We start from the raw sequence: 24,185 nt of genomic DNA on the forward strand, positions 1-24,185 counted from the left end.
GGAAATAATAGTGCGATGATAGTAAAGAGAAGCGAGTGTGTCAAGAAGTGAATGGCCAACTCTCCCAAATGTTGAAAGGAGGGATGAAAAGAGGACAGAAGAGTGTACATTACATATGGTTGCCTGGAGCTTACCAGTGATCTTAAGACAAGAGATTTCAGGAGAGGGGTGGGGCTTGAATGGATGAAAGAAGAGTTAAAGACATGAAAACAATATAGTTAGCAAACACTTGGGAAGTTTGATTATCCAGGATAATGGAGAAACGGTGAAACACTCGGGCAGATATGGAACCAAGGAATTGTTTGTTGTTGATGTTGTTTTGTGATAGTTGGAGGAGAGCCTGGGTGGCTCATTCAGTTAAGGGTCCCACTTTTGGTTTTGGTTCAGGTCATGATCTCATGGGCTGTGAGATGGAGCCCTGCATCAGGCTCCACACTCAATGGGGAGTCTGCTTGAGGATTCTCTCCCTCTGCCGTTTCCCTCAACTCTCTTCCTCTCAAATAAATAAATAAATAAATCTTAAAAATAAAAAGCTAGAGTTGGAAAATTGGACTATGGTTACAGAAATGATCCAATTGAAAAACAGAAAAAGTTGATACAAGGAGAGAGGATAATCAAAGTGACGTGCTTTAAAAGGTCAAAGAGCAGGAGTCCAGAGGACAAGAGGAGGAGCTAGAATTGGCTATGGTGAATAAAGTGCCCTCCATACATCATGACAGAGGGGAAAGTGAAGAGAGCTACAGATGAGGATGGTCTTTGTTAAGTTTGCATTCCGAATTTTAGAGTTCTCGTGCTCGCTTCTGCAGCACATATACTAAAATCGGAACGATACAGAGAAGATTAGCATGGCCCCTGCACAAGGATGACAGGCAGAATTTTAGAGTTATCACCTGAAGGCTTTATTTCACTTAAGTAGAAGGCGAGGTCTATGACTTAGGGAGGATAAAAGAGTGAGGAGTTGTAGAAGGTTTGAGGAGAACATATGAAATTATTTTGGGAAACAAGGGGATTTCTGAGTCACAGTAGGTGCAAGTTGACGCTTTCGGTCATCAAATTAAGGAGTTTTCATTTCAACTAGATATTCTCTGGTCAGCTGCTCAGACACAGGTGCAGAGAAGATAGAGAGCTGAGGTTTTGCTACACCCATGTGAGGAAGGTAAGGGGTAGAGATTCAGAGAGTCCCTGAGGGAGCAATTATAATGATGGACCATGGATATTGAATGATGTGCATAAATGCAGAATAGGAAGAAATTCAACAAAGGGTTTAAAAGGGATATTTCTAAGTAGGGAGAATACAGGTAATTTTCATGTTCATGAGTCTTTATTCTCTAATTTTTTTTACAATAAGCATATGTTAGTTTTAAGCACAGTTATAAAAAATAAAGTGATATGGAAGCAGTTAGGTCCTGAGTTTAAGAGCAATCCTCTTAAAATTAAGAAAGAAACGAGTTGAGCACCCATTATAATCCATTGTAATGGATTGAAGTATATAAAATAATAATTAAATATGTCATAAAATCCTTAATATATTTACTTATAAAATATATATAATATTTTTAAGTTCCTAATGATATTTTGAAAAGTAAAAACCTCATTGGTCACATTTGAAGTTGTTGAGCTCATCATTCTGAATTAGATAAAGGTAGAGAATCAAGCATTTACCTTGCTTCTCCTTTATAAACTGTGTTTATAATTAAATAAATAATTAAATTAATTATACTTGAGATAATTAAACCTAAATTTAATCATGTTTTTAGACTTTGCTACCAATTAAGAAATATGGGACAATCAAAGTCTGTATCACTCAAAGTCTATAAAGGACCTTGTTTGGATCCTGACTGAACAAACAGTACTACTTAAAAAAAAAAAAATGTTTGAGACAATCAAATTTGAACATGACCTAGAATAATATTTCAAATAATAATTTTGTTAGGTGTGGTAATACTATTGTGGCTATATTGTTTTAAAACCCTTATCTGTTAGAAATTAATTCTGAAATATTTACAAATAAAATTAATGTGGCCCAGGAGTGCAGACCAATTAAACACCATTGGCAAAATAAGGATAATTATGAGGGCTGGATGACAGTACTGTCAATGTTCATTGTACTATTCTCTCAAATCCTGGGTATGTTTGAAATTTCATAATAAAATATTTAAAACAAAGTTGAAATAAAAAAGATAACGTGCCATTAAAACCAAAGGGAGTGTTAAGACCTGAGGCTTATAGAGCCCTTTGAGAACCTGAAATCACCTGCAGTTTTATATTACGCAAGAATGATCCAAATATCAATGAGTATCATTATTCTGTTGAGCTGACATTTGCCTGTTTGCAGTGTCTTCATAAGAACGTATAATAACTGGAGCCATCCAGCAACCTGTGAAGAGCTTCTTGTCTTTAGCATTTGGCAGAGAGAGGAACAAGTTACAGACTCACTAAAGCATCCTCCCACCCCAATCTTTAAGCAGGTGAATGACCATGAAGATGGGATTAAAATTCACAGCCAATTATCTCATAGCCAGCAATTTAACTGACTCACAGGTTCTTGGGAGACAGAACAGAACAAGGAAACATAAGTCATGGCTGCGTGCAGTAAAATGTGCAAGTATTTATCTAACTTACTCTGCCACTGCACAGAGTTTTAATATGTAGTCTGAGAGCATAAAATGCAGATACCGATATTGTATGAGTCTGAGATGCGACAATTAAGCTGCCCCTCTGGGGTGCTGAAGCCATCTAGGAGTTTCACTCCAGTGAAATCCAAACAGGAGATGCGTCCAGCTATCAGGAGCACATCAGGTTTTCTTTTTCTCCCCTCCCCTCTCACTTAGACCTTTGGAACCTGGGCTCATTCCAGAACCTCTACAGCTATCTCACCATGAACTCTCTGCAAGCTTTTGTGTGTCCAGATCCTGCCCTGGTCAAACCTACCCTATGCTAGCAGTCCCACCACCGCCACCACTACCAATAGGCATGAGCGTGGCGCGCGCGCAAACACACACACACACACACACACACACACACACACACACACAGGAATTCCTATTTCATGCACAGAGCACAGTAGCTGTAGATCTCAAAACCCGCTGTCCTGAGACAGGCAGAACCAGCCTCACCTGGGAACTTGTTAGATATGAACATTCTTGGGCCCTGCTCCAGACCTATGGAATCATACTCTGGAGTAGTTCTAGCAGCCCAAGTTTTTAATAAGTTCTTCAGGTGATCCTGTTTATGTAAAGTATGGGAAAAGTAGAGGAGAGTCATGCCCACAAAGGAAGGGTGAACTAGGGGGGAATACTGCAGCTCCTCCTCTAAGTCTTAAAAAATCTAGGCTCGATGAGTATAAGGCATTCTTATTCTACACAGGCAGAAAAGGGAATAATTAAGAAATCAAAAGATACATAGTCAATGTGAATTAATTATAGAAAAGAAGGGAGGGGTGAAGTAGGCCAGATAATGTAAATCAAATGTTAACAAAGTGTTAAACAACTGTCATGGTTCCAACACGTCTTCCAAATGGAGGTTAATTTAAAATTGGTTTGCATTGAATCAATTTGTCAACAAGTGTTAAATGAACACTTTTGATGTCCGTTTCTTCAAAATACACCAGCTATAGCTACCCAGAGAGTAATTGGGGAATTCTCTGAAGGACTTATAATTTTAAAACCATATTTTGAGCCATGTGTATAAGTCATAGCGTAGTAAATGCTATTAAATTCCTAGAAAATTAAAAAACACACCAGAACTTCAAGAGGAGTCACTCCTCTGTCTCTCTCTGTCTAGAATATAGAAGAAAAATCTATGTTGTTTAGAGGAACAAATGTAAGGGACGTGAAATCCAAAGACTGTATATTTCTCCTCTGCATCTCAATTCAAATAAAATAAAGTAAATTGCAGCTAAATTTATTTACTTCATATTGAGCTTTATATTTGCTAGGTCCTGTAGAGAAACAGACCCATGGGATCCACTTCTTTTCACAATCTCCCGGGAAAGAACGTCTACAATGAAGGTTCTAAAGTGCGAATATGTTGGTAATGTTTCTAATTTCCCAGAATACGTATGATTTCTCCTAATTAAAATGCCCAGGGATTTTCTTTTACTTTGATTTTTATTAGGTTATAAAACTGGTGGGATAATTATTCATGTTAAGAAGAATTATTTTCACGTTTTAAGCTATCATCATATTTCAAACTCTTTTCATTTTATCTTAATTATGGTGAGACTGTATTTATCAATGTAGAATAAAGTCACCCAGATGATAATATTTCAAATACTCCCTGCATTCTTTTTAATTAATAAACCCAGAAGCCATCTTTTCACAGAAATAACTGCCTTAAGCTTCAAAACAAAGTTTTCAGCTTAAGAGTAACAAAGTTCAACATTTTAAAGTGGGCTGTTCTATTACAATTTTCTGTGGTGGCAGGAAAAATCAGAAAATGGAATCAGGAGGAAATTCAAAATGTCCTACAGGGAAGATTTCCCCCCACCACCCCTTAAACTTTTACGGATTACAAATATATATATATATATATTATTTTTCTTCTCTGCTGTGTTTTATCATTTTAATGAAGGCCTTATTATTATTTTGATTATCTAAGTAGTTAGAATTGAATTTACTGCTTGGAAATAAATGAAGACCAACCAAATGAGAACAAGCAAAGGCTATTATTTCAGAGTTAAGATAAGAAGTGGGTCGGCCATGGTCACTTGCATTTTGGCAAAGACTCAAAAGCAGGCAGGGGAGTGGGAATGCTTTTGAGTAGGAGAAGGGGAGGCACCAGTACGCCCTGATGGGAGGGTGTGGGCACATGGAAGCTGGCGGATGGGAACTACTAGCAAAATATCCTCGGTGATTGACAACAGGTGCTTATTTGACTTTCTCCACTTCATCCTCAGTTGGAGACAGAAACAAAAGTTCAGGAAACTGTCAGTTGTTAATCCAGTCCTGGCCAGTTTGGGGCCAATTTTTACAGAGGCCCTTGTTCAGGTTCCTAGATCATTCAAGATGGTGGTCTGACTTACAGCAGTTTGGCCTCCTGGGCTATTACTTATTGTAGATAAAGGGGGTTGGTTTAATAGGAAGGTGGCTGCCGGTTGTGGGTCAGAGTTCTATTTTTATATGTGGTTTTGCCATTGTCTTTTTGTATATTTAGTCTCTCATTCCCAAGTCAGAAATAATTTAATGTGCCATTGAAATATCGGTGTAATTCAGATCCAGAGTGGCACACCTGCCTCTGTGGAAATTTGGGTCCAGCAAGTAGAGGTGGCCTTGTATAATTCCACTTGTATGAGGACTGGTCTAAGGGGATACAAGCTGGGAGGACACTTTAAGAGACAAATTAGAGCTAATCGCCCCTGGTCAGAGACCAGACCCCAAAGAAAGGTTTAAGAAGAGTCTGGCACAAGCAGATGCTTTTCGGGAAGCCAGGGTAACATAAATTAGCAAAGCCATCAGGCTCTAAGAAATGAGACAAGAAGGGAAACTGGGAATGGAAAGTGTGTGCCTAGCCTAAAGGCTCAGAAACAGATTTCAAAACCATTCTGCATATTGAACAAAGCTAATATACTGGCAATGAGGCCCAGGAGCCTGCCTGTCTGGGACCCCTGCCCAAGCTGATATTCAACCAGTATGCACTGGTTTGGCCATACTGATTGTTCAGGGCTCAATTCCATCATGGTGACCAAGCCAACTGGTCATTAAATATGCATGTTGAATATTATCACACTCGGAAGTAAGGAAGTGGGGGTTTTCCCTCAACTTTTGGTTGCCAAGAACAAACAATTTGGGATGTACTTTTGTAGGTATGCTGCTTTCTTCCAGTCTAGGTGCTAGGTAACTTGTATCAAACTCTGAGTTAGGAAGGCATAGGAATCTGAAAGAAGGAACCAAAAAAAAGTACCCCTGGTTGAGAAGTGGATACTCTTCCCTTGATTGGTGATTCACAGCCACAAGGAAGCTGTGAATCTTGAAAACACACATGTATGTCACCTGGGTAAACTGGAGGCAAATCACTGGGTCCTATAGACACTCCAGGGATTATGTCAACATGGCTGTTGAAGCCATGCCAGGAGCTGCAGGAATGAAAGCCCCACCGAGTGGAGGAGAGAGAGGACAAAAAAAAGAATATTAATTCTGGTAGCCTGAGCAAGAGAACTGCCAACCCCACTGACAACGTGAGAGTTACCCCCATTACTCAGCCAAGAGGTCATGGGGGATGGAAGTTCCAGGGCATTTCTGGGGGTTGCTCAGAGCCCAAGGAAGCCCATACCATTTCATATATTAATTTGCCACCTTTCCTAGGTAGCATCTACTTCAAACTAAAAGAAGGTGGGGAGAGGACATCTAATGTGCCTTTTTTACCACTTGAATTTTTCAGAATAGCTAAGCCTGCTTCCGTGATGGTAAATTAAGATGGTATTTGAGAAAAAAAAATTTTTTTTAAATTCACAGTTCCATACTTCAAGTTTGGTGACTTATTTATTAAAATGACCAAATAATATAGAGGCAGTTTTAAAATGTCTTTTTTTTTTTTTTCTGGTCAAATTTAGAAATCCTGTACATCTGTAGTTTCTGAAAATAAAAGTTTGCTGAGAGTAAATGTGACATGAATTTTTTTCTAGTTATTTCTCTTTGATGAATGTGCATTATAAACCAAGATATCGCTCATTCTGGAAAAGGGGGATTCCTCCTCTCTTTTTTTGCATTTTTAATTTTCCATCTTAATTCTGAAAAATATCTGCCTGGGGACAGTGTTGCAGCTATAATATAAACCAAGTCCACCCTTAAATCCATAGGCCTTTGCCCAACTGGACAGTCTTTACATGAGACACCGTTCTTGGCAGTGTCCACAGGCATGTTTACAGACATTTCTAAACTTTAGTCTCAGATCTTTCCAGCTTAACTCTTCAGAGTATGGGAAGAGTAGATTGTATGGATCTCTTGTTCCATATGCAATGGGGTATTGATGGTATTATTTCTGTTGTCTCAAAACTGGTTACCAAGACCCAGGGCTGAAGACAAAGACAGATCAAGAACTCACAATCTAAAGAGAGCTGACAACAGCTGGAGGCTATGAATCCCTCCAGAAGGTTTTAATCAGCTGGATCTACAGGTCCAGCTGCTCCCTGGAGCAGGGAGCTCCTACTCTTCCAACCATCTGCTCCCAACGCTACTGATGCCAAGCATCCCCAGACCCATCTCATTCCCCCACCCCAAACAAGCAGAAGATTGAGGAGAACAGAGGAAAGAGGGATTGCTAGTTGTAAGTCATCCGTGGAGAGTAGAGAGTTCCGATATTTTCCATGAAGACAGGGGAGCACTCACAGACATTGGGGGTATCAGAAACAAGTTGAAATGGTCATCTTGACCCACAGGATTACACTGGCTTATGAAACAAACATTGCTGATCTGCCTACTCTCTGAACCTGTCTGAGCCAGAGTGTCCTTTTACATCTCTGCTCCCCAGGAAAGGAGAAAGGTACCAACAAAGGGAGGGGGGGAAGGAGTAAAAAAGCAGACCAAGCCTTCTCCCTAGTCTGAATCACTATGGAGAAGCATGGCCTGTGCTGGGAGGAGGGGAGGAGATGGATGGCATCAGATTGGATCTGAAATGGGTATTTTAAATTTGACTGGTCTTTTTTAAATAGTCAGAAGTAAATAAGAATTTATGGAACTCTGTGAGTACTAGATAGAATTTTCCCCCAGGAAATTAATAAATATTTATAGGCTTAAAATTGGGGGGAAAGCCCTTCCATTGTGAGGAACATGGCCCTGAGATCAGGGAAACACCACGATAAACCAGAAGCATCTAGGAAGTGAGCCTTGTACAGGATTTAAATTCCAGAATGCCCTTTCCGTGGACTGCAGGAAAAGTAAAATTAAGCGGCAAGGTTTAAATTATTTCTCTCCTACTTGCCCCCAATATATTGAAAACACTTGGCACAGGGTTTGACAGTTTGAAATAAGTGAGGGGCTGGGCCATAAAAGCAAAAGGAGGGAGAGCAGATTGCCTCCAGCCTCCCTCTTCACCTGCAGGGCTTTGCAAAGGTAGCAGCACTGTAACAGTGGGGGGCCTGAGCCCAGGCCCCTGCTGGAAGGACAACAACAAGATGCCCAAAGGCTGGGGAGGAAAAGGCATCCTGCAGAATCAGTAGTCAAGAGGACCTGCCAGAGCAGACATGCGAGAACTTCCCAGCTCAGTGAACACAGCAGAGCAGTGACTTCCAAACCTCTGTATCAAGATCCACAGTAAAAAAATAAATCTTACATCGTGACCCTATACATGCACAACCGATTAAAGTTTTATAAAACAATATTTACTCCCCATGTGCAGTGGACACTGATATTATATATTCTGTTCTGTTTTGTTTTTTTAATGCTGGTCACAACCCATGTAAATTGGTTTCTGGACCCTAGTCATCTATGACAAGCAGCATAAGCAACTCTCAGCAGAAGGAGATGACCCTTAAGAGGGAGGGAAAGTAAGGGCGTACAAGCATGGACAAGGTCATTTCTTCTCTCTGAAATACGCCTCCCATTTCCACAGCCCCTTCTTTACCACCAGACTGGAATCATGTATTCCTGATAACCTAGTTTCCAGAAGAGTCCTCTCCTCTAGCGATCATACCTCTCTACTGCTTCTCTTATCTCACTACCTTCGTGTCTTTCTAGCTCTCCCCATTATACATCGGTTGGACTTCTCAAGACTCTCTCCACTAATTAAATACTTTCCAAGCCCTTCACTACCCATCAGGTTCAAATCATCCTGAGAACCTTCTCGACACGCATGTCTAAGCAATAATGATAACAAGCCACATTTGAATAATGCAAGTAAGTATTAATCATTGCTCTCAGCCTTGTCTACCTATGGCTCTCTATCCATAATCTTTGTAACCAACCCATAATAAGGAAACAAAGGCCCAGAAAGGTTAAGCAAAGTCTCAGAACTGTTACTCTTATGTGGTAGACCTATCCTTTGAATGAAGGTGTTTTTGGAAAACTTGCAGGTCATAGAGAAGCATTAACACAAAGGCTAAGTGTAACCTTCCAATGGGGGGCCTCTTCAGGGCTCTCTTCTAGACCAAAGGGTTCAAATTAAGAGACATCCTGCTGTCTCACCAAGACACACATTTATTCATTGAACTTCCCCGTTGAGCGACTGTGCTTCCTGTAGACCCTGAGGATGAGAGACACTTGAGGATCTCTTGCTTCCAGATATAGGAGCAGAGGAGAGACAAGAAAACACCTGGCACTCCTGGCTGCCTTGTCCTCTAGACAAGAGAGATCACTTAATAAGTGCCTAAATATCCGTCTGAAGCTTTCAGTCACCACCCCTACTTCGTAAGTGAAATCTTAAAATAATTTGATTCCCACAAAACATCATGATAGCATTTGGATTTGTTAACCATGCTCTCCGCCCATTTTCACTTCTTTCAAGAACTTTTCATTTTGGGTCACTTGGGGTACTACTTAGAAAAACCTTTCTCAAGGGCAGGCCTCTCAGAGATCGTGTCCTCATAGCTCCTGGACTGGTCCTCAGGTTTGCTAGTTTATGATGAGAGGAGTAGTCTCTAGGGGCACTCAAATCATGACAATGCTAGATCATTCATGGAGGATGGATGCTATTCTTTTCCACTCCTCCAGGGGGCACCATTTACATAGACTTCAATATGAATGGTGTTCACAGAGAAAATGCAAAGAGGTAGTCCTGAAAAATAGTCATACTTGCAAAGCATCCTTCAGGTACCAGATACCTGGGAAAACAAAACAAACTAATCAAATTAATTAAGTAATTAATTAATTAAGTAATTAAGTAAATCAAAGTAGTGTTCATAAGGTTGATTCGTGTCCCGGGAATCAGAAGGAAAGGTAGAAACTAACCTTTTTATCACTTCTTCCTTCCAGATGGAAACTGTCAGATACATTTCCTTTCCCATTATTTAATGCTCTTATTCTGACCATCCATCCGTGATAGACATAGTCTCTTTAGAAAGTGTTAGTTTTATTATCAGGACCCATTCTCAACCTTCTCTCTATGTTGACTCTGCAGATCTCTGATTTCATTCCCATTAATGTCCATTTTCACATCAAACTTGGCTCTCTGAGTTGACCTGAATGCCGTGGAGGTTCTCCAGGGCAGTCCCCAGGTCACAGCATCAACATCACTTGGGAACTTGTTAGAAGAACAAATTCTTGGACCCTAACCCAGACCTGAATTGGACCCTCTATGTGTGATGCCAGACATCTCTGTGTTTAATAAGATTATTTTTTCCTACGACTTTATGTATTTATTTGTCGGAAAGAGAGGGAGAGTGTGCACAAGCAAGGGAGCAGCAGGCAAAGCAGGCAGAGGGAGAAACAGATTCCCTGCCAAGCAAGGAGGTTGATGAAGGTCTCAATCCCAGAACCCTGGGATCATGAATGGAGCTGAAGGCAGACAGCCAACCAACTGAGCCACCCAGGCATCCCTGTGCACAAGAAGAGTTAAAGGAGATTGTAATGCATGCAAAACTTGGAGAGCCAGAGCCTAATGTACAGTTTCCAACCCAGACAACACTAGAAACAATCATGGAGCTTTTTAGGTGCCCTGGATTCTCCCAGAGCCACTGGGAGAGTGGGAAGAATTTTGGAATCAGAAGGATCTGGTTCAAATTTAAGGTTGTTTTTTTTTTAAATGTTATTTTATTTTTTAATTTTTTTAATTTTATTTTTTTCAGTGTTCGAAGATTCATTGCTTGTGCACCATACCCAGTGCTCCATGCAATACATACCCTTCTTAAAACCCATAATAAGGCTCACCTAACCCCCCAGTCCCCTCCCTTCCAAAACCCTCAGTTTGTTTCTCAGAGACCACAGACTCCCAGGGTTCATCTCCCCCTCCGACTTACCCCAATTCACTTTTCCTTTCCTTTTCCTAATGTCCTCCATGTTATTCCTTATGCTTCACAACTAAGTGGAACCATATGATAATTGACTTTCTCTGCTTGACTTATTTCATTCAGCATAATCTCCTCAAGTCCCCATCCATGTTGATACAAAAGTTGGTTATTCATCCTTTCTGATGGAGGCATAATATTCCATTGTATATATGGGCCATATTTTCTTTATCCATTCATCTGTTGAAGGGCATCTTGACTCTTTCAACAGTTTGGCCATTGTGGCCATTGTTGCTATGAACATTGGGGTACATATGGCCCTTCTTTTCACCACATTTGTATCTTTGGGGCAAATACCCAGTCATGCAATTGCAGGGTCATAAGGTAGATCTATTTTTTTTTTTAAAGATTTTATTCATCCATTTGACAGAGAAAGATCACAAGCAGGCAGAGAGGCAGGCAGAGAGAGAGGAGGAAGCAGGCTCCCCGCCGAGCAGAGAGCCCGATGCGGGGCTCGATCCCAGGACCCTGAGATCATGACCTGAGCCGAAGGCAGCGGCTTAACCCACTGAGCCACCCAGGCGCCCCAAGGTAGATCTATTTTTAATTTCTTAAGGTATCTCCACACTGTTTTCCAAAGTGGCTGTGCACCAACTTGCATTCCCACCAACAGTGTAAGAGGATTCCCCTTCCTCCACATCCTCTCCAACACTTGTTGTTTCCTGTCCTGTTAATTTTGGCCATGCTAACTGGTGTAAGGTGGTATTTCAATGTGGTTTTGATTTGAATTTCCCTGATGGCTAATGATGATGAATATTTTTTCATGTGTCTGTTAGCTCTTGTATGTCTTCTTTGGAGAAGTGTCTGTTCATGTCTTCTGCCCATTTTTTGACGTGATTATCTGGTTTTTTTGGGTGTTGAGTTTGAGGAGTTCTTTATAGATCTTGGATACCAGCCCTTTGTCTGTAGTGTTGTTTGCGAATATCTTCTCCCATTCCGTGGGTTGCCTCTTTGTTTTCTTGACTGTTTCCTTTGCTATGCAGAAGCTTTTGATCTTGATGAAGTCCCAAAAGTTCATTTTCGCTTTTGTTCCCTTTGCCTTTGGAGATGTTTTGAAAGAAGTTGCTGTGGCTGATGTCAGATAGGGTACTGCTTATTTTCTCCTCTAGGTTTTTGATAGATTCTTGCCTCATGTTGAGGTCTTTCATCCATTTCTAGTTTAACTTTGTGTATGGTGTAAGAGAATGGTTGAGTTTCATTCTTCTATACATAGCTGTCCAATTTTCCCAGCACCATTTATTGAAGACACTATCTTCTTTCCACTGTATATTTTTACCTGCTTTGTTTCCAGGTTTATATCTGGTCTCTCTGCTCTGTTCCACTGATCTATGTGTCTGTTTTTGTGCCAGTACCATGCTGTCTTGGTGATCACAGCTTTGTAGTAAAGCTTGAAATCAGACAACATGATGTCTCCAGCTTTGTTTTTCTTTTTCAACACATCCTTAGCAATTCAGGGTCTTTTCTGGTTCCATATAAATTTTAGGATTCTTTGTTCTAGCGCTTTGAAAACTGCTGGTGGAATTTTGATCAGGATGGCATTGATCAAACTTAGTTTTGTCACTCACCAGTTGTGTGCCTGGTTGTGACTCCATTTTCTCATCTCTAACATGAGTGTAGTAGGATCTCCCTGATAAGAAGGTCTTTGGGGTGAGATGCAGTAAATGCCTCATACACAGATTGACCCTAAATCTTCTTCCTTGGCTGCCATAACAACTGGATTTGCCTCACCTGTGAGGGTACAGTTCTTATCTTATTCCAGAATCACAAAACAAGTAAGAGTTGTTAGAAGCTGCTTTCCAAAGTTTCACAAATAGCCTAACATTTTCACAGCAGTTATTGGGGGTTTGCCATGAATCAGTGGGAACAACACAGCCCTGAGATCTCACAGAGCTATTTCAAACTCTAGATTGATGAGTAGTGGAGTTCCTGGGAAGCAATATTTACCAACTGAGAGCATTATAATTGTCAAAGTAGCTCTCATGAGCCAGCTCACATTCCTGCTGACAACAGGGAGGAAAAGAATTAAAATGGTTGCCTAGAAAATTTAGTGGAAGCTTCCCAAGTTACCTGCCACACAGAGGTTTGTTTTTCCTTAATTATCTGGGTAATTGCTTTGGTTCCTCTATTTGCCTTCACCAAGAGATACCTGCACAGAAGAGTGAGTATTTATGGGGGTCACCTGTTGAGTATGCTTCGGGCTACTCGTTCTGGTGCAGTTGCTCCTTGGCTATCAGTGGGATGTTCCTATCAACTCTCCCTGCACTGGAACTAATGAGGCCTTTCTAATTAATCTAGGTCCCTGCTCTTCTGGAATTGCATGGATTGCTTTTAATGTATTTGAAATTATTAGCTTAAAATCAAATCAAATCATTACATTTAAAACCTATACTCAGGGGCACCCAGGTGGCTCAGTCAGTTAAGTTTCTACCTTTGACTCAGGTCATGATCCCCAGGACCCGGGATCAAGCCCTATGTCAGGCTCCCTGCTCAGTGGGGAGTTTGCTCTCCCTCTCCCTCTGCCCCTCCCCACTGCTCTTGCTCCTGCTCTCTCTCTCTCAAATAAAGAAATAAAATCTTAAAAAAAAAAAAAAAAAAGAACACACACAGTACTCAGATTGACTTTCTAATACACAAATTTGGAGAATAGTTAAGACAGAAACCCTCAGGTCCAGGGTAAGCTGTTTTCTCAAATATACTTCTTGATAATTTTGCACAAATCAAAGCAAAATTCATCAGTCTCTCTGAATAAGTTTGAGTACAGTGCTCATTAAACAGCTATCATTACAGGCTCTGAAGGGGCAAAAGTTGAGATAGGGACTGGTGAGAAAGTTAACCAATACACCACTTAAGTAGAAGAAACATTTTGAGTAAAATATATATTCCTTGGCCTGAACATGAAAGTCCAAGTATAAATCTAAGAGTCAACCAAAAGGCTCATAGATCTCCAGTCTGCAGATAGCACATAAGACAGATCAACACCCCCTACTGGATGGCAATAGGAGATACAGTTGTCCGTATTCTACTTCCTTTGTGTTTATGAAAAATCCCAGTGTATGAGTCAGGACAGGGCAAGTTTTGTTGCAGTAAGAAATAATCCCAAAGTCTCACTGGCTGATAGCTATAAATGTTGACTTTTTGCCTACTCTATTAGTTAAAGTTCTCCAGGGAAACAGAATAACTTATAGATAGATAGATAGATAGATAGATAGATAGACAGACAAACAGATACTTGATAGATACATAGATGATAAATTGGCTCAAGTGACTATAGAGTCTGAGAAGCCCCATGATCTATAAGCTGGAGACCCAGGAAAACTGATGTTATAGTCTGAGTCTAAAGACCTAAGTGCCAGGACAGCTGACAGTAGAAGTCTCTGTCCAAGGAGAGGATAAGATGAGATGAGATGTCCCGACTGATACAAAAAAGAGGAGATCACCATTCCTCCTCCTTTTGTTCCATCAGGCCTTCAGTGTGTTGGATGATACCCATCCATGGTGAGGAGGGATATCTACTTTACAGAGACCCCCCCCAGTTCAAATGTTAATCTCACGTGGAAATACTCTCACAGACACGCCCAGAAATACTGTTTAGTCAAATATCTCGGCACCTTGTGATCCATTCAAGTTGACACATAAAGTTAACCATCACACCCACACATGTCAAATGAAAGTTGACTGTGGCTTTCTTCACCTCAACTTCATTCCAGGATCCTGAATGATGGAGGAGCACCAGCTGGAATGTTGTCAGGCCCAGGGCTGAGGGAAGGGAGACATGGAGAAGTATGCTCTGATTCTTAGTTCTTCTGCCCAGAAATGGTCATTCCTGAGTTAGCAGAGTAAGAAAGTAGAATCCTTCCACAGCAAAAAGATGGAGGAAAAATAAATATTTGGCAAAGAGAAACACAGTCTAAAATACCAATGGAATTTGTACATGGTCCACAAATCAACTGTCATTCCAGACCATGCTCCAGGGACTTTTCCACAGATCAGCACTGCATCTCTTATCATTTTTCCATGGAAGCAAGGTTCATTCCTATATCCAAGGAGAATTGTAAGCCCCTTTCTTAAATCCTAAAAGTATAGCAAACATCTGAATGAGCATTTAAGAAAATTTACTAAAGTCTTAAGAATAACAAGGAAATTATAATGGAGAAAAAGAGAACAGTAGTACTGGATGGACACTATTTCACTGCTTCTTGAGTTTTGGCAGCTCAAGATATTAGCTCAAGGTATCAGTCCTCTTTCTTCTTGGCCTCCTCCAGCCCACCTATCATCGTGAGCCTGTAGTCCCCAGAGTATACTCCCCAAACCTCCCTTTCCTCACTGAAAGAAGGACATAATCCACCACTCCTCACCCACAAGAAACACCATCATACTCCCACAGAGATTCAATTCTGCTCACAATGATTTCAGTCTCTAATAAATTTATTCAGAGTTGTTTGGTATGTGTGGTTTAAGCTTTTTGATTCAAGGATAGGATTTTGATTTTGCATAAACAAAGGGTCCATTGAAGAGTAATTGTACCAAAAGATAGTAAGTATCTACTCTCTGAGCAAGAGAAAATTACAGGTGGATTCAAAATACAATTTTTACAATTGCACATCAAAAGAAAATGTGTGTGTGTGTGTGTGTGTGTGTGTGTGTGTGTGTGTGTGTGGTGTTGTGGATGTGTTTGTAAGTATAAAGTGGTACTTCATGGGTGACCCAATATACATAGTGTAAATATTCATGTAAATACTATTTTACTCAATTGACAGTGATTGTAAATAATTTTACCACAATATTAAGTAACATTTTAATTTGAAACTTGTGTAGTCCAGTTTAATCTGATAAACCAGTAATCTCTCATGAAATACAAATATTAAAGCTTACTTCTAACATGAAAAAAATTCATCCCTCTCCAAAAGTAAGCCTTAAAAACTTCACACTGGAATAAAGAAAGCCTCTTTTTTATATAAAGTCCCTCTGATACAGGAAAATTGTCTATGTGGATCATAATTCCTTGTCTGCAAGTAACAGGAACCAAGTTTATACTAAGTTATACAAAGAAGGGGAGTTTGGGGAGCTATGGAGTAGCCCACATCACAATAAAAAAAGCTCAGATATCACAAGAGACCTTGGTTAGAACAAGAATATTATCAGAACTCTCCACCTTCCTTTCCCATCTGCTTCCATCTAGAATTTGGCTCTATCTTCATCTACTGTAGACAGACATCTCCACATGGAGCTCATTCCCAAATGCTCCATGCCCAAAAAGGAAAGAAGTTGTTGTGATGTATTGGAAGACCAGTATCTCAATTCTTCATCCTTCCATGTATCCATCCACACACTAGCCGTGGTCCCCTCATGGGTGGTGTATTCTTCTGCCCCGGCTTTGGGCTTGCCCATGGGACTTTGGTCAATAGTATATGGGCAGAAGCAACAATGTGCCACTTCTAAGCCTTGGTCTATGAGACTTTGCATGTTGTCACTTGCTTTCTTATAGCTCATTCCCCAGCTAGTCTGCTGGAAGGTAAGAGGCATATACAACACACATGCAAACCTGCAGTGTGGGGTACAGACACCCCAGCTGCCACAGCCTAAATCAGTCAACTTATCTCCACCCTGAAACCATGTACAGAAGCCCAGATGAGATCAGCAGAGCCTGCCCAACCAACCTGCAAATATATGAGCTAATAAATGCTCACTGTTTTAAGCCACTTTGATTTCATGGTTCTTTGTTATGCAGCAATAGTAAACTAATACAGATGGCTTCTCTCTCCTGGCTACAGTTTGAAAAGTCCCAAAGAAGGATGCTCTGACCCTGCTTGTTTCAAAGGTCCATGTGTGTCACCCATCAGATACCATAAGAACGGAGTACTGGTGCTCATTGTCAGACAAAAATGATAACCTTCTATTCAGAGTCAAATTTCAAATATTCTAGTCATCCATTTTTTTAAACTAACATAAGAAGTGAGTTCAGTTGGGGCACCTGGGAGGCTAAGTCAAGTGTCCAACTCTTAATTTTGGCTCAGGTCATGATCTCAGGGTTGGGGGAATCAAGCCCTGCATGGGGCTCCCCGCTTAGCAGGGAGTCTGCTAGAGATTCTCCCTCTCTCTCTCTCTCTCTGTCCCTCCCCACTGCTTGTGCCCTCCCTCTCCTAAATAAATAAATAAAATCCTTTTTTTAAAACATGAGCTTATTTAATACAGAAAATAATAATACCATGGGTCATTTAAATCTCCATTACCACCAGAAACTGAAGAGAAAGGAAAAAAATAGAAAAAAACAAAAACAAAAAGTAATGTTCAGCAAAACTCTGAGAAACACCAATACTTCTTTAGCTAAAGAATACTAAAAAGTGTATTTGCAAATAGATAAAATCTATTACTTATTCTTAATCTGTTACTTAAAATCTAAGTAAGAAAGTAGAATTTTACCCCAACTAAAACAAAATAAGAACTCTTTTTCCAGGGATGTAAAGAGTATTGTCTCTCAATTCACATGTTCAAAGGGCTGCTTTTTTTTTTTTAAAGATTTTATTTTATTTTATTTTATTTGACAGATAGAGATCACAAGTAGGCAGAGAGGCAGGCAGAGAGAGAGAGAGAGAGAGAGGAGGAAGCAGGCTCCCTGCCGAGCAGAGAGCCCGATGCGGGGCTCGATCCCAGGACTCTGGGACCATGACCTGAGCCGAAGGCAGAGGCTTTAATCCACTGAGCCACCCAGGCGCCCCCAAAGGGCTGCTTTTAACATCTTATTGCCATCTGGCTGACAGCAACAGCTCCCAGCAAGGGATTACACCTAACTCCTGTTTGGTGCCAAATGCAGAGCACTAGGAAGAACAGAATTAATGTGAGTAGATGAAGAAAGAAATCCACCAGAAAAGTGAGGCAGAGGAGAAGGGAACAAGAGGCTCAGATCAGGGATTAAAACTCACAGCTAGAGAAAGTACAGAGAAGTGGGAGTCTCACATGCATTTGACCCCAACAGACTAGGAGCCACCACAGTGGGCAGTCTTTGGTGAGCAAGGCCGAATGCAACAGAGCAGAGAGCCCTAGGACACCAATGGTGGCTTCCAAAGGAACGCATCCAAAATCAGAGCAGGAAAAATGAGAGCAAGATCCATGGGAATGAAGGCTGCAGGAGGGAAGGAGATGCCCGCTCCAGGCTAGGGAAAGGACATAATAGCATTTTAAAGCCAAGCACTTCAGTGTCAAGCAGAAAGAAGCAAGGTCCACAGCCTGGCCTCCCCAGGAAAAGCCTTTTTTGAGGATCGATAGCTTTCATTTATGAAGCCGCCAAAAACTATTTCCAAATTTCATTATTTCCAAGGACAGTTCTATTGATATACTGCCCCAGTGGTCTTCCATTGGATCCAGGATGAATTGAAAACAGTCTGCAGATAATTGAGCACTTAGGAGAAACAGTTGGGATGGGTCTAGAGCAAGGCAAAGACGTGGAGTTCAGGGGCCCTTTAGGATTCTGCTGCTGAAGACTCCAAAGATTATGTTACATCTTTATAACTACAGGCATATGTTGATCCAACTTTTGCTATTGAGGAGGAAATTGGGTTAAGTGCCAGAAGCCTTCTCCCTTGCCTCACATCTTTTTAAGCATTTATGACATCTATAAAGTATGAAGTTTTCCCTTGTCATGAATTAGTAAGAACAATGAGTTGTGTTAGGGTTCTCCAGAGAAACAGAACCAATTGTGTGTGTGTGTGTGTGTGTGTGTGTGTGTGTGTGTGTGTGTGTGTGTGTGTACACATTAGGGCCCATTTCTAGAGATGGAGGTGGGATCTGTGTCACCCATAACACATGTGTGCCTGGCTAGAGAAGGATACCTTCCATGCTGGAAAGCTGACCCATAGAAGCCCACGATTGCCAGATGGCATGAGAAATGTCAGGACCCTATCCACTTTCCTCATTCCCTCTGTCAAGCTGGCAGCTACAAATAATTACAAGGAGAAGAAATCAAAATAATCTGAGGGACACTTATCCTATAACAGCACTCCAATCGGCTTTAAGGGTTAACATGCTTCAAGCTTATGCACTCCTTGCTTGCTGACCTAAGTCTCTTGATCTGTAGCAGAACTAACTTACTTTCTTTGAGATTTACAGACCACTGGCCTTGAGGAGTGAAGAACCAGACCCTCCCAGCAGATAAGGCCTGGGTACATTTGAAAACAAGTCTGTTCAAGTTGATGCCACCCATGAAGAACCACCTGGCCACCTGCCTCTCCTACACGTATCCTCCACACCCTATTTCTTCCCATGCCCTCCCCTCGGAAGCTCTCCAGATTTGCCTGGGCAGGTAAGATGGTCTTTGAGACATTAGTCCACCATCTTCCCAGGTTGCTGACTCCCTGAATAAAGCAACCTTTCTTTTTAGACCTCACTTGTCTCTGGAGTGTTGATTTTCAAGCAGCGAGCACCAAACCTGAGCTGGGAACTAGCTCTGTCTGTTAACGATCCCATCCTTGAGTGCTGACTATGTGCAAGTAAGATACACAAAATGCTCATTCTCATCTAGTTGTGGCTTCAAAGCCCTTTCTCGCTCAGCACTTTCCCACATAACAGCAGCTCCAGAGGACAGAACAGTGGACGCTGTTGCTGTTAACGGCTGTTAGGGGCCTGAAGCCAGTCAGGCTTCTCGCTCTTGTGCAGTGGAAATGCCCCACTGGCATGAAGGCCCTGAAGGAAGGTTCCAGGAGAGTCTGCTGAGAGACAGCACAGAAGGAAGTGCAGGAAGAGGAGGAGAAAAGGTTCAAGACAAGAAAGGAAAGATACAGAGTTATGGAATAAAATCACCACTACCAAAAAAGGAACTATATTTGGTTCCTTGTACTAACTGAATACAACAAAGTGGGTGGCTTAAAACACCAAAACGAATTGTTGTACAATTCTGGAGGCTAGAAATCCAAAATCAAGGGGACAGGAGGATGGGTTCCTTCTGAGGGCTCCTGGGCTCTTCTCCAGCCCCGAGGTTTGCTCACAGTCTCCGGCCTTCCCTGGCCTATGGACGCATCACCCGTATCTCTGTCCTCCCTGTGTGTGTCTGTCCTGAATTTTCTCCTTTGACAAGGATATCAGTTATATTGGATTGCAGTCACCCTAATGACCTATTTTAACTTGGTTAAGACCCTATGTCCAGGTAAGTCACATTCTGAGGTACTAGGGACTGGGCCTTCAACATACCAATTTTGGAGAAATGCACTTCAAACCATAACAAATAATGAGACTGGACATTACAGTGACCACTGGTGACACACAGAGATTGAGCACTTGAAGTGTGGCTAGTCTGCCCTGAGATGAGTTGTGGGTAAAACACATACACCATACATATAAAACATAGACTGCTTGGAATAAGAGAGGAATGTACAATATCTCAATAATCTTTATATTGATCACCTGCTAAGTATTTTTAGATGCATTGGGTTAAATGAAATATAATACAGAATTAAGATTAACGTCACCTCTTTCTTTCCACTTTTTTCAGTGTAGTTTCTAGGAAACTTAAAATGCACAATGCAGTTATCACAGGTAACTCACACCTGTGCTTTCATTTATATTTCTGTTGTACAGCACTGATCTAGAACCAGAAGTTCTCCAGGTCCCTGACATCTGGTCACGTTGTGAGAAGAGTTTCTGAACTCTTCACATAGCTCTCTGACAATGATGACAAGCTTAAGCATGTCACATGCAACATACAATGCTTAGTAAACATCACGCTTTATACCCGTGCACTCTAATCTAAACATTAAATAACTTCTCTAACCTAAGTGGTGGACATATTTGATTGATAAGGATCACATCTCATTTTTTCTACTAAGAACTTGATTTGGAACAGGCCACCCAATATCATCCCATATGAGTGGCTTCTATTTAAGGCAATCACTTTTTCATTTACCCTGTGTAAGAAAAATGAGGCTACGTAGCAAAGGTGACTTTTATTAATGATGACATCAGAATGGTAGCGATCCTTATTAAAGATGGTTTCCATGTAAGATTTTGCATATGCTTCTTGCAGATAAATCATGGGTTCCTTAGTGAACTTACATTAGTGTAGATGCATTTTGCTTTATGAAATGCACGAAGTTATAAATACCCTGACCTTGTGTATAAAGGAAGGCAGTTAGTTCACTTAATGAAGACATTAATTTGCCATTCAGCTTGGACTGATTACTCATTAGCTGCTCTCTCCTGACCAACAGTTCTGACTTACAAACTCAGCCTGTTTATCTGATCGTAGGCAGTGGTGTGCTGCCATCTATGGCTGGGAAAAAAGAGAGACAATGTACAGTAAGTTCTGACAAAGCCAGAACAGTTGAAATGAGTAACAGTGGGGGAGGGGGATAGGTTAGACCAAAGTACATTCCAAAGTAGACTACTATGGAGCTTTCTTCATGTTAAAGTCGCTGTAAGACATCGATTGATTTATATACAGAATAAACCTAGATAAATCAAGCCGTATTTCACAGCTGCATTAACCCAATTCTTCTTGGGGACTTGGGGGGTGGGGCAGGTGCCATAGGGTCACCAATACTGGTAAGTCAAAAGGCATAAGATTATAACAACTTTCCAGTGAAGCCACTGCTCACGTTGCCCAGAGCTCATCTAAGAAATTTTTTTTTTTCACTCTTCTTCCTTTCTCTCGTCCCGGACACCAAAATCAGTAATATTCAACAAACATTTTGGACATCCTCCTGTGTCCCAGACATTGTCCTGGCTACTTGAGGTGCAGCGTGGATCACTCAAATCTCCCACTCTTGAAAGCCTACATTCTGGTAGAGCCAGACAGAACATAAGTCCTAGACAAAAGAAAACAGGCTAAACCTCTAGTACATTAGAAGGTGACGGGCATTATGGAAGGAGAAAATTGAGAGTGGTGGATGGGGGTTGGAAGTAGGATGAGAGGATAAGGGTAGGATGCACTTTTAGCTAGGGGATTCTCACTGCAAAGGGGACATGGGACAAATGTCATCCAGAAGGGCATTAGGGGTATCTACAAAAAAAAAAAAAAAAAAAAAAAAGGCATTCCAGGAGAAAGGACCACATGAGCCAAAGCCCATGGAGTAAAAGCACCTAGCGTGCTGAGAAAGAAGAGTTTTACGGAACTGGGGAGCCAAGAGAGGAACAAGGCTGGGGTGGGGGGAGGGAGACCAGAGAAAAGGGGGCAAATTTCAAAATGGCAGGCCTTGGAGGCCACCAACAGGATTTTGGCTTTCAGCTGAGTGAAACATGACTTCTTGCTTTTAAATTTCTGGCTGGCATACCCTTACATCTTTCTCTTTCAGGTTTTTATTCTTTAAAATTATATTTGATAGTTTTATTGTGGTGGTGGTTATTGTCTTTAGATTCATGTGTACTGACAAAAGCCAATTTGAATAAATAAAAGCAAATGTTCACCTTGGATGGACTTCTTTTCAATTTTTTTTATCCACAAGGAGATATTAATATGCATGCTTATAATAATACTGACTGATATAAGTGTCTTACTTTTATACTTAGCATTTGCCAAGAGCATTTCTCCTTCTATTCTATGTTTATCATAAACAGTTTATTAGCTAAACAAAATTCCTAAAGGAGGATAAAAATAGTATATCTGCCTTTTGAAGTTATTCTAAGGATTAAGTGAAAAAATGCATGAAAAGCACTGAACATAGTGTCTGACACCAGATACGCCCTTAATAAATCTTAGTTTTGAGTCTATGTATAGGGATTTCTTTTTTTCTATTTCTAAAGGAAATCACAAGTATTACTAGACTAAATAACACTACAATGAACATCTTGATACATAAAGGAATTTTTAGGATTATGCCTCAAAATGGATTGCTAGGAGTACCATTACTGGGTCAAAGGTTACAGCTAATTAAAAGTGTTTTAAATAATAATTGCTTTCCCAAAGCATGAAACGTATTTTATTTATTTTTACTTGAAATTTTTATATGAGTATAGTTGATGCATAATATTACATTAGTTTCAGGTGTACAACATAGTGATTCAACTTCTTTATACCCTATGCTATGTTCACAGTGTAGCTCCCATCGATCACCACACTACTACAATATCATTGTTGGTATTCCCTATGCTGTGCTTTTTATTCCCAGGACTTCCTTATTCTATCACTGGAAGCCCATATTTCCCTCTCCCCTTCACCTATTTTACTCACCCCCCACCCCCCTTCCCTGTGGCAACCATCAGATTGTTCTCTGTATTTATAGGTCTGACTTGCTTGTTCATTCAATTTTTTTTATTTTTAGATTCCACATATGAGTGAAATCATATGGTATTTGTCTTCCTCAGTGTGGTTTATTTCACTTAATATAATGCCCTCTAGGTCCACCCGTGTTGCTACAAATGGCAAGGTCTCATCTTTTTATGGCTGTGTACTATTGCATTCTGAGTCTTGTGTGTGTGTGTGTGTGTGTGTGTGTGTGTGTATACATGCATACATATTCTCATGAAATCTATTTTAAATCCTACCCCTGTGTGAGAGTGCTAATTTTACTACCCCTCGTTGTTCCTATTTTTTTCTAATTTAATAGAAAATTTGGACCCATTGTTTTTCTACTTAGCATTTTTTACATTTCAAATGAGATAATCATCATCATCATCATCTATATCATTTAAATAGTGTATGTCCTAGGAATAGTCTAAGAGCTTTACATTTATAAAATCCACTTGGTACCTGAAACAATCATGTTAGGTAGTTGTTATTATTAACATTTTATTATTTGTACCATCATCATCCCCATTTTACAGATGAGGAAATTGAGAAATAGAAAGATTAACTAACTTGCCCAAAGATACACAGGTAACAAGGGGAGGCGGCAGAATGTTAACCCATGCTGTCTGGCCCCAAAGTCCTTGAATGGATGTTTGCTGGGTATCCCTGTTTTCTTTGGTACCTTGCTTGTTCATGTTTATTACCTGTCCATCCTTCAAACTTTGGTGTTCTTTTTACTGAGTCTTACCATATGTTCAAATAGGAAGGATATTAGCCCTTTGGGAGACTGCTTTAAACTTGCTACTAAAATAGTTTTCATTTTTACGCTTAATTGCCATCACCTAGCAGCTCCCTTTAGGCCCTATCCATGAAGAAAAGCGCAGAAAAAGTGACATGACCGTAGTGGTTAGAGTCCACCTTCTTCCCTGGGTCCTGGATAGAGCATCTGCTCATCTCCCAGGACCAGGACTTTCCAGCAGGACTTTCCAGCAGGAAAGCATAAGAAAAGAACAGAGGTGAGGGGGCAGAGTTCAAAGG

At 40.7% G+C, this 24,185-nt stretch overlaps 1 pseudogene; it reads left to right on the forward strand.

The window, feature by feature from the left end:
* The first annotated feature begins 790 nt into the window (after nt 1-790).
* Nucleotides 791-905, forward strand: LOC125089669 (uncharacterized; annotated as a pseudogene).
* The last annotated feature ends 23,280 nt before the right edge of the window (nt 906-24,185 follow it).

The sequence above is a fragment of the Lutra lutra genome, chromosome 1 (genome assembly GCF_902655055.1).
Source record: "Lutra lutra chromosome 1, mLutLut1.2, whole genome shotgun sequence".
In the NCBI taxonomy this organism is placed as follows: domain Eukaryota; kingdom Metazoa; phylum Chordata; class Mammalia; order Carnivora; family Mustelidae; genus Lutra; species Lutra lutra.